General features: G+C 34.4%; 1 pseudogene; it reads left to right on the top strand.

Moving 5' to 3' along the window:
• Positions 1–13,872: 13,872 nt before the first annotated feature.
• LOC132316417 (cytochrome P450 CYP82D47-like) lies at positions 13,873–16,312 on the top strand (annotated as a pseudogene).
• The last annotated feature ends 250 nt before the right edge of the window (positions 16,313–16,562 follow it).

Here is a 16,562-nt window from a genome sequence, read left to right as displayed (position 1 = left end):
CTACCTGGAAAAAAAAAAAATCAAGAACTCCTTGATACGAGTTTAAACTGTCTCCCAAAAAAAAAAATGACAATCCTTGACATGAGTTTAAATTGTCTACCTAAAAAAAAATTAAGAACTCCTTGATACAAGTTTAAACTGTTTTCAAAAAAAAAAAATCAAGAACTCCTTGATAATAGTTTAAACTGTGTCCAAAAAAAAAAAAATGACACTCATTGACATGAATTTAAACTGTCTACCTGGAAAAAAAAAAAAAAAAATCAAGAACTCTTTCATACGAATATAAACTGTCTAGAAGAAGAAAAGAAAAAAAAAAAAAATAGTTTGAACTACGTGATGACTTGATCCTTATTCAGGATACATAAGTATCTTAAAGGTCTATTCCAAGTTCAGTCAACCCAACTGAAAAAAAAAAAAAAAAAAAAAAAAAAAAAAAAAAAAACACTACTCAACAATGCTCCTTGATACGAGTATAAACTATCTTCAAATTTCAAATTGATCTATGTCAAACTCAAACTTGGACTACTTCCAAGCCTTCAAAAAAAAAAAAAAAAATAGAGAAGGTAAAATCAACAATGCTCCTTGATATGAGCTTAAAATATCTTTAAATTTTAGGCCAGTTCACACCGAACTCAAGCTTGGATTACATAAGACTTTGCCAAGATAAGGTGAAACTCCATCTTCAAAGAGGATTACACTAGTGCAAGCCGTTAACTCCAAATCAAGCTGTCTTCGAAACTAAAGTGCATTTGTACATAGTCAAGTTCTTATGGAGATTATGTTCAAGCACACTTGTGTAACTCGGTAACTTCATGTCAAGTTGCTACTGGTGTCGGGTGCATAAGTAAACTTGTACACTGAGTTAGATCTTTTGGTGGAGCTTCGGCTTGAAATCATCATCAAAACTAATAATGACTCACGATGCTGGTGGTATGACCTCTTGGAATCTGTTCTTACTCTTTGAATGGTTGCTGTCTGATCTGTGGCTAATGAAGGCTAATAGACTGCATCTACATCTGTCGTTGCTCTCCGAATTGATTCGTGGCTGCTGGTGACACTGTATGTGCTGGTCGTATGACCTTTCAGAGTCTATTCTCGCTCTATCAATGGCTGCTGGATGATCCATGGCTGATGAAGACACTCTGGCGATGGCTAACAATGCTGGTGGTATGACCTCTTAGAGTCTGTTCTTAATCTCTGAATGGTGTCTGATATGTGGCTAATGAAGATTGCATCTATCGTTACTCTTTGGATTGATTCATGGCTGCTGATGACACTGTCTGTGCTTGGTGGCATAACCTCTCGGAGTCTGGTCTCGCTCTATCAATGGCTGCTGGATGATCCATGGCTGATGAAGACGCTCTGGCGGCGAGTGTTGACAAAGTTATCTAAGCTAATGGTAAAACCTCTCTTCATTTATATCTGTCGTTGCTCTCTGGGCTGATTCGTGGTTGTTGACGACACTGCCTGTGCTGGTGGCATGACCTCTCGGAGTCTATTTTTGCTCTATCAATGGCTGCTGGATGATCCATGGCTGATGAAGACGCTCTGGCAACGGGTGTTAATAACGTTGTCTGAGCTGTTGGTAAAGCTTCCCTACGTCTACATATCTCGTTGCTCTCTGAGTCAATTCGTGACTGTTGACGACACTATCTGTGCTGGTGGCATGACTTCTCAGAGTCTGTTCTCGCTCCAAAATGATAATAGTATGGGGCTTGAAACTCTTGAAAAACACGATGGTTGACTAGCACCCCCTGAAAAAAAAAGGGGGGGGGGGGGGGTTAGCACTTGAAAAAAAATAAAAATTCTGAAGTGTGGATTGGCATGCATGGAAGATTTTTGTTCCAAATGAATAATGGGTCCTTATGGACTAAATGTGTTCCAACAGAACAATAGGTCCTTACGGACTAGATGCGTTCTAAAGGAATAATGGGTCCTGACGGACTAAAAGCGTTCCAAAGGAACATTAGGTCCTTACGGACTAGGTGCGTTCCAAAGAAACAATGGGTCCTTACAGACTAGATGCTTTCCAACGGAACAATGGGTCTTCACAGACTAAAAGTGTTCCAAAGGAACATTAGGCCCTTATGGACTAGATACGTTCCAAAGGAACAATGAGTCCTAACGGAATAGATACGTTCCAAAGGAACAATGAGTCCTAACGGACTAGATACGTTCCAAATGAACAATGGGTCCTTATAGACTAGATGCATTCCAACGAAATAATGGGTCTTGACGGACTAGTAAAGATGTGTTCCAAAGGAACAATGGGTCCCAGAAGGACTAATAAAGATGCATTCCAACGGGCCAATAGATCTAGGAAGAAAAAAAAAATTGTGAAAAAAAAAAAGAAGAAGAAGAAGAAGAAGAAGAAGAAAGGAGAAAAAGTCATACTAATTATTTGTGTTCAAGTAGGGGCTGCAATCTAACACAGTCTTCAGAGGTTGTAATCTGACAAGTCTTCAGAGACTATTGGAATTAATGTCAAATCCTATAATATTGGGGGTATATATAGGCAACAAAATATCTCTTATTTGTATTAGGATTTGTATAATTCAGTTCAAATAGGAAAGTAAAATTCCAATCCAAAGTTGGATAGAAAAGCAAAAGAGGAAATCTTACAATCCAAAGTTGGATTGGAAAGCAAAAAAAAAAAAAAAAAGTGTTGGATACTTCAAGTCCCACTTAAAAAAAGAGACAAATCCTGTTAAACTTGGGACTTGAAGTAAGGGCAATTTGTAGACACTAAAATTTTAGTGGACTTTCGTGTTGACAAATGAACCAATGAAATATGAGCCTAATGTTTAATTAAGTTATTTAATTGGCCCAAGCTTGATTCACTTAAATTATTTAATTAGCCCAGCCCAGATGATTAAATATAAAGATAATTATTCCTAATAAAATATATTTGGAATAATAATATTTAAGGATAATTATCATAATATAATCGGCCCGGCCCAGTTATGATTTTATCATTATCAAGAGATAACACGTGTCACCATCTTATTAATCCAAAAAACCTATAAATAGAGGCCTGGAGGAAGAAGGAAGGGGTACACAAATTCAGAGTCCAGAAATCCAGAGAATCGGAAATCCAGAGGATACAAAATTCAGAAGTTCAGACACAGAAGTCCAAAAATTCAAAGACAAATTCAGAATTCAGAAGTTCAGAAATTCAGACACAGAAATTCAGAATTCTAGAGAGAAATATATAAACTCTGCCCAAAAGCTAAGAATAACAAGCACATTAAATCGTGCCGTTCTTCATCTAAATTTCACAGTGATTCAAGATCAAACTCGTGCAGTCCTTGGATCCAACCAATTAACAAAAAAAGGAGATCGAATCAGAGGACCTTTCTTTTTGTAAAGAATATTACAAAGATTGTATTCTAATTTTTTTCAATTTAATAAAATATTATTTGTTGCTCCATATTTTGTTCTTATTTACAGACTACAAAATTTGTGTGTGCACACATGAATTGCTCCTATTGTAATTAAATCACTGAACAAAATCCACGTCGTGATCAGGATTTGGTTTTTGGACTTGAAACCTCCTTGCCTGATATGTAAATATTTTCCTTTTGTAATCACTCTAGAGAATAGATTGTTGTCTCTCTTGTAATATAGTTTCTCAATTCCCAAACTTTGAAGTGTTGTTGATGCATATTGTTGCTTTTGTAGGCATAACCAATATTATATGTGTCTATTGACTTGCAAAATGCATGTTTCAATTCCCAAACTTTGAAGTGTTGTTGATGCGTATTGTTGCTTTTGTAGGCATAACCAATATTATGTGTCTTTTGACTTGCAAAATGCATGTTTTTTAACATATTGGAAGGGGAATGTGGATGTAACGGTCCACTCCACCACATGATATGATATTGTTTGTTTTGGGTCTGAACATGTACTGTTTTACTCTTAGGCTTTACCCCAAAAGGCCTCGTACCAATTGAAGTGACATACTTACATATAAGCACTTCACCTTTCTCTTACCCAGGTGATGTGGGATTGTGCATCCATAACTCGCCAGTGTGGTAACTTGCCAGTGTCTCGCATCCGCCCTACGATCATCTTTGGCAAATGGTTCAAATAAAGCACAGTGATAATTGTGTTAATGTCTTAATTAACTAATCTTTATCTTTCAAACAAAATGGAAGCCTCGTGTACTATATTATAAACTGTGTTAATAAGTCTTAATTAACTGATCTTATCTTTCAAAGAAAATGGGAAGCGTCGTGTGCTACAATATAAACCTAACAATTGCATGGTTAAAATAAAGCAAGTTGCTAACCTCATAAACTTTGAATGAAGAAGAGATGAAGAAGGCTCTTGCCAACAACTTTGGATTCGAGGACATCATGCAGATTTGTGAGATCACCTAGTCATCTGAGTCATTAATTTCTTGGACAAACTAATATGATATTTTGATATTTCAAAGAAAATTAAAGCATCTAATCAAACCGAATCTTAGGCTTTGCTCTTCTTGTAAGATTAGGCTAGACGCTTGTGACCTCCCCCAGCAATTGCAAGATTAGGCTAGCCGACGCTAGTATCCAAGCAATTGTAAACTTTGAATGAAGATGTTGAGCAAGGCTCTTAGCCAACTTCTTTGACTGTGAGGACATCTTCCAGAATTTCTGAGATCACGTAGTTAGTGGTGGAGCAGGAAAAAATATGGGGGGCCAAATTAATTAATATAAAATTAAATTTAAAAAATAAAATAAAATACTTATTTATAATAAGAGCATGCTTTGATATTTATTATTGTGAAATTACGAAAATACCTTTTATAAGTTGGTCTTCTTCTCCGGCCAAATTCCGGCTGCCGTCGGCAACCACCCTTGATCGGGGGTGCTGTGTATGCATAGAGATCAGCTGGAGGAGTTGAGGGTGAAGCCCTTGTCTACTTCATCAGCCTCGAAACGAACCCTTGGGCCGGCTCTGAACATGAGATTGTGGTATGCCCTTCACTTGGAATAGCCGGATGGGATTGTGCCGAAAGGGGCGACATTGGTTGCAATTAGGCCTAGTGAGCAGTCGGCCCCGAACAAGGAGGTGGCAGACGGGTCTCAGGTTTCGGCTGCTTTTGAGGAGCTTATGGGACAGCAGCAAAGATGCTGGTGAAAAGGAGAACCTATTGTCTTGAGATGAACTCATTCTGACGAGACACAATGCTGGACGAGGTAATTTTCCTTTTGATTGTCGGATATCTATTTGATGCACCTCAGTGTATGCAAACATTTATCATGGATTAATATACCTGCTGCAATGTAGTATTGCTGGAAGCCACTCATTAAATAATAATTCAGCTCATATTGAGTTGGGTGGCATGTCTTTTGCATTTATTCTTAATTTTAGCTTTGGATCTGCTCCGATGACACTGTAATTGCAAGTTTAATTGTTTAGGACTTCCTCGTTATTAGTTACTCCGGCATTGTTTTGATCATTACTTTACAATGGGGCTTGCAGTACAAAGTTGAAGTGTCAATTGAATGATAGTTTGTGGAATTGCATGTGCTTTAGTGGAACATCCTGAACAATGCTGAGAGTGGGTTAATTGAAGTAATTAATCTGTTTTTTTTTTAATTCATTTTCTTTGATCAGATTTACCATTTTTGTAAGCTAGTTGTTGGCAATTTTGGTCACGCTCAATTTTTTATTTAATTATTCTCGCTAATCCCGGAATTTGGCCAGAGATGTCGCCGGAGAAGACAACCAACTTATAAAAGGTATTTTTGTAATTTCATAATAATAAATATCAGTTTTAATTTAATATTAAATTATAAGGTTAATTTTGTCATTTCACAACCTAATAAACGGGTCGGTCATGGGTATGTGGTAACTTGATAGCATTTTTTTAGTTTAGGGGTTTTTTTAATTTTAGTGGGGGGTTTTTGAACGAAAATGTTAGCAGGGGGTTATGTGATTTTTTCCTTTTTTTTTATACTATATTTTGAATTTATTAAAGCAATAGATTTATTCAAATCTGAAGGGTAATTTCGTTAACAAACCATATCTATCAAAAAAAAGAAGGGGGGGGGGGGGGTGCATTCACAAATCATATTCAATAATTATAAGGTAAACCATAAATAGCAATTTTTTAGAATATATCCTTTAAAAATAACCAATTACGTGTCATGTCAGGATCCTACATAATTTTTAAAAACTTACTTAATATACGTTTGATTCTTTAATGGAATGAGAATGAGGGAGGAGAAATGAAATATGTTGATGTTGCTCTGTAAAAAAATTGTGTAAAATACACAACAATTTTACACATTGGTGACGTAGTAGTGTATCTTAACATACTACTAGAGAAATTTACACATCATACGTGGCAGTATATATTTTACACAAAAGAGTATTTTAACATACTGCTGGAGATCTCCAACCGTTGTGTATATTTTTTTTTTTTTTGTAAATCGGATGTGTCATGATGGATTTACACAAAATTTTGAATTATTTAATTTTAGCTCCAACGGTTGTTTTATATGTTTTGTGTAAAAATATATCTCTCAATAACAACTAGCCATGTGTCATGCTAAGACTCCGCATAACTTTTATAAACTTACTTAATATATGATTGATTCTTTAATGGAATAAGAAAGAAGTATGAGAAAGGAAATATGTTGATCTGGCAGTATAAAAAGGTTGTGTAAAATATACAACCTTTTTTACACATTATAAATAAAGTATGCTGCAAGGATTATTATAATAATGCTTGTTATTAATATTCTTCTTCTTTTTTCTTTTTCTTTTTTTTTTTTTTTGGGAAAAATCACATAACCTCCATCTACTATCAACTTCGAGGGTCCGTTTGGATTGAGAGATTTGGAGGAATAGTGAGAGAAAAGAAAAGAAAAGAAATGACAATGTAAATTATGTTTGAATGGTTTAAAATGAGAGAGAAGAAATGAAAAATGAGGAGAAAAATGCTAGTGTTTAAATAATATTTTCATAATTTTGAAACTGTTCTCAACAATTAAAAAGGGATAAATTATTGTTTCACTTATGTCCCATTTATTTGAAAGGGCATGATAATCATATCCAAACACGAATAATGTCTTTTCTCTTTTCTTTTCTTTTCTTTTTTTTTTTTTTTTTTTTTTTTCCTTCATATCTATCCAAACATGAGTATAGATTATTTCTATCATTTTCTTTGTTTTTTTTTTCTCTCATAACTAATACTATCATCTCCTTTCTTTTCTCTTGTGTATCCAAACAGAGCTGATGATACACCAAAAAGGAATTCAAATGGTGTCAAATTTGTGTGTGGTGTTTTTTAATTATTTTTTATTTTGGGGCCAAATTAATTAATATAAAATTAAATTTTAAAAATAAAATAAAATACTTATTTTTAATAAGAGCATGCGTTTATAGAAGATGTGAAAAAATAATAATAATAATAAATAAATAAATAGAGCAAATTAAGAACAGTTGAGGTTGTCAACAGTATTTTTTTTTCCTTCTCTCTAATTCATAACAAATAATATATAGAAGTCCCATTTATTTAAAAGGGATAAATTATTATTTCACTTATGTTCCATTTATTTAAAAGGGCATGATAATAATTTGGTTATTATTCTTTTTTTTGTTTTCTTCCCTCTATCATATCTAAACATAAATAGTATCCATTTTTTTTTTTTTTTTCATATCTATCCAAACATGAATATAGATTATCTCTATTATTTATTTTGTTTTCTTTTCTCTCATAACTAATACTATCATCTCCTTTCTTTTCTCTAGTGTATCCAAATGGAGCCGATGATACACCAAAAAGGAATTCAGATGGTGTCTAATTTGTGGGTGGTGTTTTTTATTTTTTTATTATTATTATTATTTTTTTTTTTTTGTTTACCTTTACAAATATATACTAAAAATATTATGGGGCCAAATTAATGAATATAAAATTTAAAAAATAAAAAAAATACTTATTTTTAATTAGAGCATGTGGTCATAGAAGATATGAAAAATATATAATATAATATAATATATATATATATATATATATATATATATTAACCTTATATGAAAATATTAACAGTATTTTTTTTTCTTCTCTTTAATTCGTAACAAATAATATATATATGTGTGCAACTGTGTGTATAAATAAAGTATGTTACAATAAGGATTATCGTAATAATGGTTGTTATTAATATTGTTCTTATTCTTTTTTAGGGAAAATCACATAATCCCCCTCTACTATCATTTTCGTTCAAAAAAACTCCCACTAAAATTAAAAAACCGCCTGAACTAAAGGAAATGATATCAATTTACCACATATCCATGACCGACCTGTTTATTAGGTTGTGAAATGACAAAATTAACCTTATCATTTAATAATAAATTAAAACTGATATTTATTATTGTGAAATTACGAAAATACCCTTTATAAGTTGGTATGCTTCTCCGGCCAAATTCCAGCTGCCGTCGGCAACCTCCCTTGATCAGGGGTGCTGTGTATGAATAGAGATCAGCTGGAGGAGTTGATGGCGAAGCCCTTGCCTGCTTCATCAGCCTCGAAATGAACCCTTGTGCCGGCTTTGAACATGAGATTGTGGTATGCCCCTCACTTGGAATTGCCGGATGGGACTGTGCTGAAAGGGGCAACATTGGTTGCAATTAGGCCTAGTGAGCAGTCGGCCCCGAACAAGGAGGTGGCAGACGGGTCTCGGGTTTCGGCTGCTTTTGAGGAGCTTATGGGACAGCAGCAAAGATGCTAGTGAAAAGGAGAACCTATTGTCTTGAGATGAACTCATTCTGACGAGACACAATGCTGGATGAGGTAATTTTCCTTTTTTGTCTGATATCTATTTGATGCATCTCAGTGTATGCAAACATTTTTCATGGATTAATATACCTGCTACAATGTACTATTGCTGGAAGCCACTCATTAAATAATAATTCATCTCATATTGTAGTTGGGTGGCATGTCTTTTGCGTTTATTCATCTTAATTTTAGCTTTGGATCTGCTCCGATGACACTGTAATTGCAAGTTTAATTGTTCAGGACTTCCTCGTTATTAGTTACTCCGGCATTGTTTTGATCAGTACTTTACAATGGGGCTTGCAGTACAAAGTTGAAGTGTTAATTGAATGATAGTTTGTGGAATTGCATGTGCTTTAGTGGAACTTCCTGAACAATGCTGAGAGTGGGTTAATTGAAGTCTTTTTTTTTTTAATTCATTTTCTTTGATCAAATTTACCATTTTTGTAAGCTAGTAGTCAGCAATTTTGGTCACACTCAATTTATTATTTAATTATTCTCGCTAATCTCGGAATTTGGCCAGAGATGTCGCCGGAGAAGACGACCAACTTATAAAAGGTATTTTTGTAATTTCATAATAATAAATATCAGTTTCAATTTAATATTAAATTATAAGGTTAATTTTGTCATTTCACAACCTAATAAACGGGTCGGTTACGGATATGTGGTAACTTGATAGCATTTTTTTAGTGGGGGTTTTTTGAACAAAAATAACAACATAGGGGGTTATGTGATTTTTTTCCTTTTTTTTTTAACTATATTTTGAATTTATTAAAGCAGTAGATTTATTCAAATCTGAAGGGATATAAGTAATTTCATTAACAAACCATATCTATCAAAAAAAAAAAAAAAAAGTTCATTCACAAACCACGTGCATTCAACAATCATAAGGTAAACCATAAAGAGCAATTTTTTAGAATATATCCTCAAATAATAACCAATCATGTGTCATGTCAGGATCCTACATAATTTTTACAAACCTATATAATATAGGTTTGATTCTTTAATGGAATGAGAATGAGGGAGGATAAAAGAAATATGTTGATGTTGCTCTAGAAAAAAAGTTGTGTAAAATACACAATAATTTTACACATTGGTGACATGGTAGTGTATCTTAACAGACTACTGGAGAAATTTACACATCATACGTGGCAGTGTATATTTTACACAAAAGAATATTTTAATATACTGCTGGAGATCTCCAACCGTTATGTATAATTTTTTTGTGTAAATCGGATGTGTCATGATGGATTTACACAAAATTTTGGGTTATTTAATTTTAGCTCCAACAGTTGTTTTATATGTTTTGTGAAAAAATATCTCTCTCAATAACAACTAGGCATGTGTCGTGCCAGGAACTTGCATAACTTTTACAAAACTACTTAATATATGATTGATTCTTTAATGAAATGAGAAAGAGGTATGAGAAAGAAAATATGTTGATCTGGCAGTATAAAAAGGTTATATAAAATATATAATTTTTTTACATATTGGTGATGTGATAATGTATCTTAAATGCGTTAGATACGGAATGATGAATAGGACGCGTATTTTACCCCAATTCTCTTAAATAAAATAGTGGTCGATTCCATTTAATTAGTGAATTATCCTACAATAATATTGTAATATTCAAACCCATTTCTGGCATTGAATCCAAATAAAAAAAGACAAATCCATCTAATTAAACTATTAAGTTTAAAAATTATTATTTATTTATTTATGTTCCCAAGTGGCAGAGTCAACGAGTCATGATCAGACACATAAAAAAGAATATAAAAATCGATAAAATAGGTTTCAGATATTTGAGTCGGTGATCCACGTAAGCCATGATAGAATCCCATTAAGTGTTCATTTTAGCTTAAAAATCCAGTAGTAGCCGACCACGTGCCAGATGCGATTTGGACAGTTCAGGTCACTCCACTTTGGACCAACCCAATGGACCAAAACGCGTCCGTATAAAAAGTAATGGTTATCGACAAAGGTTTAGAACTTTTTAGAATATATACCACACTCAATAATCACAAGGTAAACATAAATAAAAAAAAATTTAGAATATATCTTTTAATAACAACCAATCATATGTCATCTCAGAATCTCATACAATTTTTACAAACTTACTTAATATAGGCTTAATTATTTAATGGAATTAGGGCTGCAAGTTGGGCTGGCCCAACCCAGTCCAGCCCCAACCCAACCTCAACCCTAATCGGGTTGGGTTGAGGCAACTCGAATTGTACCTAACATAAGTTGTGATCATAACCCGGACTGAATATTTTCGAACGGGTTGGGTCGAGTTGAGTTTTTTTTTTTTTTTTTTAATACTTTTTTTCAGAAATTTATATATATTTGATTATATTATTATTAAAAATATATATATTTTTAGGGCAAATCATTCCAGCATCCCAATCGCCTTCATCTCCATTCTCATTCTCAACTCTGAAATTGTCCCCTCTCCTCTCTCTATGCAACTGCAAACTACAAAATCAACAAGAATCAGAGGTTCAAAACCCATATATTTCAGTTTATCTATATGTCTGCAAGAATCAAAAGTTCAAAACCTATTACCTATATCAAAACCCATATCGGCATGTCATTTCAGATTGTTTAAAAAATCAAAACCCATTTCTTTTTTTGGGTACACTCTGGCTCAAAGTAAAATCATATCATTTCAGATTGCTCAAAAAATCAAAATCAAAACCTATTAATTTGTTGATTGTCCAACTCTTTTGTTTTTAAAGATTTAAATAAAAATCAAAACCCATTCCTTTCAGTTTCCATCGCCCGCTGTTCTAGTTCGGGTTCGCCGTTCGCAAGCTTCAGCCACTGCCTCTCAACTCTCAAGCATGCCCCCCTCTCAACTCTCAAGCTTTGCCGTTCGTTTTAGAATTGCAGAGAAGTGCATGGATAGCGGCAGAGAGAGAAAGAGAAAGAAGAGAGAGGAGAGAGAAAGGAGAAAAAAAAAAAATCGGTAGAGAGAGAAAGAGAAAGAATAGAGAGGAAAGAGAAAGAAGAAAAAAGTTTATTTTATATTTTGGGTTTTGGGTTGGGTTCGGGTTGAGCCCGAGTCCAACCTGAATATGTCTGGGTTTTGATAAAACCCAACCTGAACATGAACCCAATTTGTGAATATAAGTCCTAATTTCAAAATTTCTGGGCTGGGCTTGGGTTGGGCTGGGTTAGCCAAGCCAAGTTGTAGCCCTAAATAGAATGAGAAAAAGAGAGGAGAAATGAAATATGTTGATGTGGTTCTGTAAAAAGGTTGTGTAAAATAAACAAAATACGTGGCACTGGAGAAATTTACACATCATACGTGGCCGTGTATATGTTACACAAAAGTGTATTTTAACAGACTGCTGGAGATCTCCAACCGTTGTGTATATTTTTTTGTGTAAATCTGATGTGTCATGATGAATTTATACAAAAAAATTGGATTATTTAATTTTATTTCCAACGGTTGTTTTATACATTTTGTGTAAAAATATATCTCTCAATAACAATCAGCCATGTGTCATGCCAAATCCCACATAACTTTTACAAACCTACTTAATATATGATTGATTCTTTAATGGAATGAGAAAGATGTATGAGAAAAAAAAATATATTAATTTGGCAATGTAAAAAGATTGTGTATATTACAATACACAACCCTTTTACACATTGGTGATGTGACAATGTATCTTAACAGACTGATGAAGATGGAAAAAATTTACACATCATAAATGACATTATATATTTTACACAAATAAATATTTTAACAGACCGCAACAGATATAGTTTTAAGAGAAATTACCATTAATAACTATAATTTAGTACCATATAATTTAGTGCTAGTGCTAAAATTTTGTCAAAAATAAATTTGGGGGGCCATGGCCACCCCTCGCCCCCCTCCCTCCGCCTCTGCACGTAATCACCTGAGTCATTTCTTGGACAAACTAATCTGATCTTTCAAAGAAAATGAAAACATTAAAAAATACTACTATAATAAAGTTGACAATTTCTTGGTTGCTACAACCAGCGAATCTTATTTTTCAAATAAAATGTACGGCTCAGGAACTATATAAATCCAGAGATATGGAAGTTAGCTTACACAAACTGAGTCTCATCATATTCAACTAAAAAACATGGGTCCCAGTTATATAAAACACCTATATTATTATATATGCTTTTATTATTTACATCATTACTCAATATATACATTAATTATTTAAACTGAACGTGTGCTCCAGTCATATGACATTGTTATACTACCACACACATATATACATATACACACACACAAACACTAATTATACATGTTTGGAAATTATCATTAAAAAACATTCCAATCGGAGAATATTAAAAATAAATCACACTAATTATACATGTTTAGAAATTACCACTCAAAAACATCCCAATCGGAGAATATTACAAATAAATAGCTATACTACCACACAAATATATATATATATATATACACACACACAAACACTAATTATACATGTTTGGAAATTATCATTATAAAACATTCCAATCGGAGAATATTACAAATAAATCACACTAATTATACATATTTGGAAATTACCAATCAAAAACATCCCAATAGAAGAATATTACAAATAAACCACGCATTTATTAGTGAGAAAAGTTAGCATATTTATTACATATATATTACGGAGTATTAAATAATAATAAATATATTTGTATATGGATTTAAATAAATAAAAAAATATGGGGGCGCCGCCATGTCCACCCTGGCCCCCTTCCTTCCGCTCCTGTATGCAGTCAATCTGAGTCATTTCTTGGAAAATGAAAGCATTGAAAACTAGTACAACTATAATAAAGTTGAACAATTTCTTGATTGCTACAATCAGCAAATCTTATTTTTTAATCTGAGTCATTTCTTGGACAAACTACTCTGATTTTTCAAAGAAAATGACAGAAATAAAAACTAGCACTACTATAGTAAAGTTGAACAATTTCTTGATTGCTACAATCAGCAAATCTTATTTTTCAAATAAAATGTACGCCTCAGGAGCTATATAAGTCGACAGACATGGAAGTTAGCTAGCTTACACAAACTGAGTCTCATCATATTCATCGGAAAAAAAAAAAAACGGAGTCTCAGCATGGATCCTCTTCTCCCCTTCCTCGTAACTTCTGTCACCGGCCTCGTTGTCCTGCTAGTATTTGTGTACAAAAAGAAACAATCTACTAGAAGGAATAGCCATGTTGTGCCTCAAGCTGGTGGTGCTTTGCCTATCATAGGTCACTTGCATCTCCTGGGTGGTGGTCAGCTGTTACACAAATTGTTCGGAGCTCTGGCAGACAATTACGGACCGATCTTCACTCTAAAGCTTGGTTCACATGAAAGTCTGGTCATCAGCAGCTGGGAGATGGCCAGAGAGTGTTTCACTGTCCATGACAAGGTTTTCTCCACCCGGCCAAGCATCACCGCTTCGAAACTATTAGGTTATGACTTCGCCATGTTTGGCTTCGCGCCTTATAGTCCTTACTGGCGTGAGATGCGCAAGATAGCCACGGTTGAGTTTCTGTCTAACCGACGGATTGAGATGATCTAGCACATAAGAGGTTCGGAGGTGGATACTTCGATAAGAGAACTGTATGAGCTGTGGGTTAGTAAGGGAAGCTCGAAAGGTGGAGTTTTGGTTGATATGAAGAGCTGGTTCGCAGACTTGACACTCAACGCGGCGGTGCTAATGGTGGGTGGGAAGCGGTACTGTGGGAGCAATGATGATTGCGATGAAGGGGAGAGGCGAAGGTACAAGAAGGTTATGAGGGATTTTATTCATCTGTTTGGGGTTTTTGTGATCTCAGATGAAATTCCGTTCCTTGGGTGGTTGGATTTGGGAGGATACAAGAAAGCTATGAAGAGTACTGCGAAGGAGCTCGACGCTCTGATTGGAGGGTGGTTGGAGGAGCACAAACAGAAGAGGCTGCTCGGTGGAAAGGGCGAAGGAGAGCAGGATTACATGGATGTGATGCTGAGTATTATTGAAAATGCAAAAATTTCTGAATTTGATGCTGATACCATCACCAAGGCTACATGCCTGGTAAGTTATATCCCTGCTGAACTTAGTATAGCGTCTGCTTAGTTTGTAACACACAACAGTTTTATATTTTCAGAAAATTGAAAATAAAAAATTATATAAAAAAAACCCTCTTGGATTAGTTTTCTTAAAATTAAAACGATAAAAAAAACTTACTTAAATTTAGTATTCTGAAACATGTTTTTTGAAAACCCAATTGTAAAAAAGGCTTGTTTAAAGAAAAATAGTTTTTTGTTCTCTTAATTCTTGAGAATTATTTTCAGAGTTACAAACCAAGTAGGCCTATAATTTTGCAAGTTAAGAAGTCGGAGTGAATCTCAGATATTCCAAATTAATCTAAGTTACATTTGTAAGCTACATTTGTAAGATTACTCCATTATGATCTTTGGGTCACATATTTAAAAATAAAAAATAATCTCTTCATACATAAATAAGATTAAGTACACATAGATCTTTCAGAATCACATAATATCAGGAGCTCCTACACTTTTTTAACAAGTGAATATGGACAACTTCAGATTGCTGTGAAGATTTTTCGGAACAAGTAAAACTCTGAATTCAAGATAGAGAAATTCAAAGTCAACAACATTGTACATATGTATATTTTTATTCTTAGTTCATTGGACTAACCTGTGAAGATAGAGAAAGCCACCAAAATTTGTCTTTCATGCAATTGATTAAGCTCTTGTTTCTGGCAGAATTTAGTCTTAGCTGGAAGTGACACCACAATGGTTACTCTCATATGGGTCCTAGCTCTACTTCTAAACAATCCACGCGTGTTGAAGAAGGCCCAAGCTGAGCTCGACACCCACGTAGGCAAGGATAGACAGGTGGACGAATCGGACATTACGAAACTTGTCTACCTCCGAGCTGTTGTGAAGGAAACCATGCGACTGTACCCAACGACCCCACTTATTGGTCTTCGGTCAGCACTGGAAGACTGCACCTTGTCATGCGGCTACAAGGTGGTAGCGGGAACACGCCTAATGGTGAATGCATGGAAAATTCACCGGGATGAGAGCGTGTGGTCTGAGCCACTCGTGTTCAGGCCGGAGAGGTTCCTGACAACACAAAAGGACGTGGACGTGAGGGGTCAGAACTTCGAGTACCTTCCGTTTGGCTCAGGGAGGCGCTCGTGCGCCGGAATAACGCTTGCGCTCCAGACCGTGCATCTCACACTGGCTAGCTTGCTGCAGTGCTTTGATGTAGCCAAGCCATCCCACAAAGATGTGGATATGACTGAAAGCCCAGGACTCACAAATCTGAAAGCAACACCACTTGAAGTTCTACTTACTCCACGTCTTGATTCCAAGTTCTATGGACACTGAACTTGAATGATTACACAGACAAAACCACCAATCTTGTATTACAATAAATATGGTCTTTTGTCCTTTTGGATTGGCATATTCACAAAAGTGTACTAGTTTCTGCAATTTCACATGAGCATGGCTTGGACCTGGTCATGACCAGTGGCCGTTCGATGTAACTCAGGGCCTTAAAGCGAAAAATAAAAAGTGGTCTTTTTATATTGTAATATGTAATATATTAATTTTAAATAATAATTAATTAAAAATAATCCTTCTTGCTTTTTGAGATGCAAATTTACTAATTAAATTTTTATATTCAAATGTGGTTAAAATATCTTTTTCAATAAACAATATAGTCAATCTATTTAATTTCTCTTGTGACATAGTTGATCGTAGATATGATTTTATCAACTTTAATTTCGAAAAACTTCTTTCTGCTAC

This window comes from Cornus florida, unplaced genomic scaffold (assembly GCF_030987335.1).
Source record: "Cornus florida cultivar Cherokee Brave unplaced genomic scaffold, ASM3098733v1 CherokeeBrave_3.0.0_Hap2_Chr07, whole genome shotgun sequence".
NCBI lineage: Eukaryota > Viridiplantae > Streptophyta > Magnoliopsida > Cornales > Cornaceae > Cornus > Cornus florida.
This window is presented reverse-complemented; position numbering and strand designations above follow the sequence as displayed.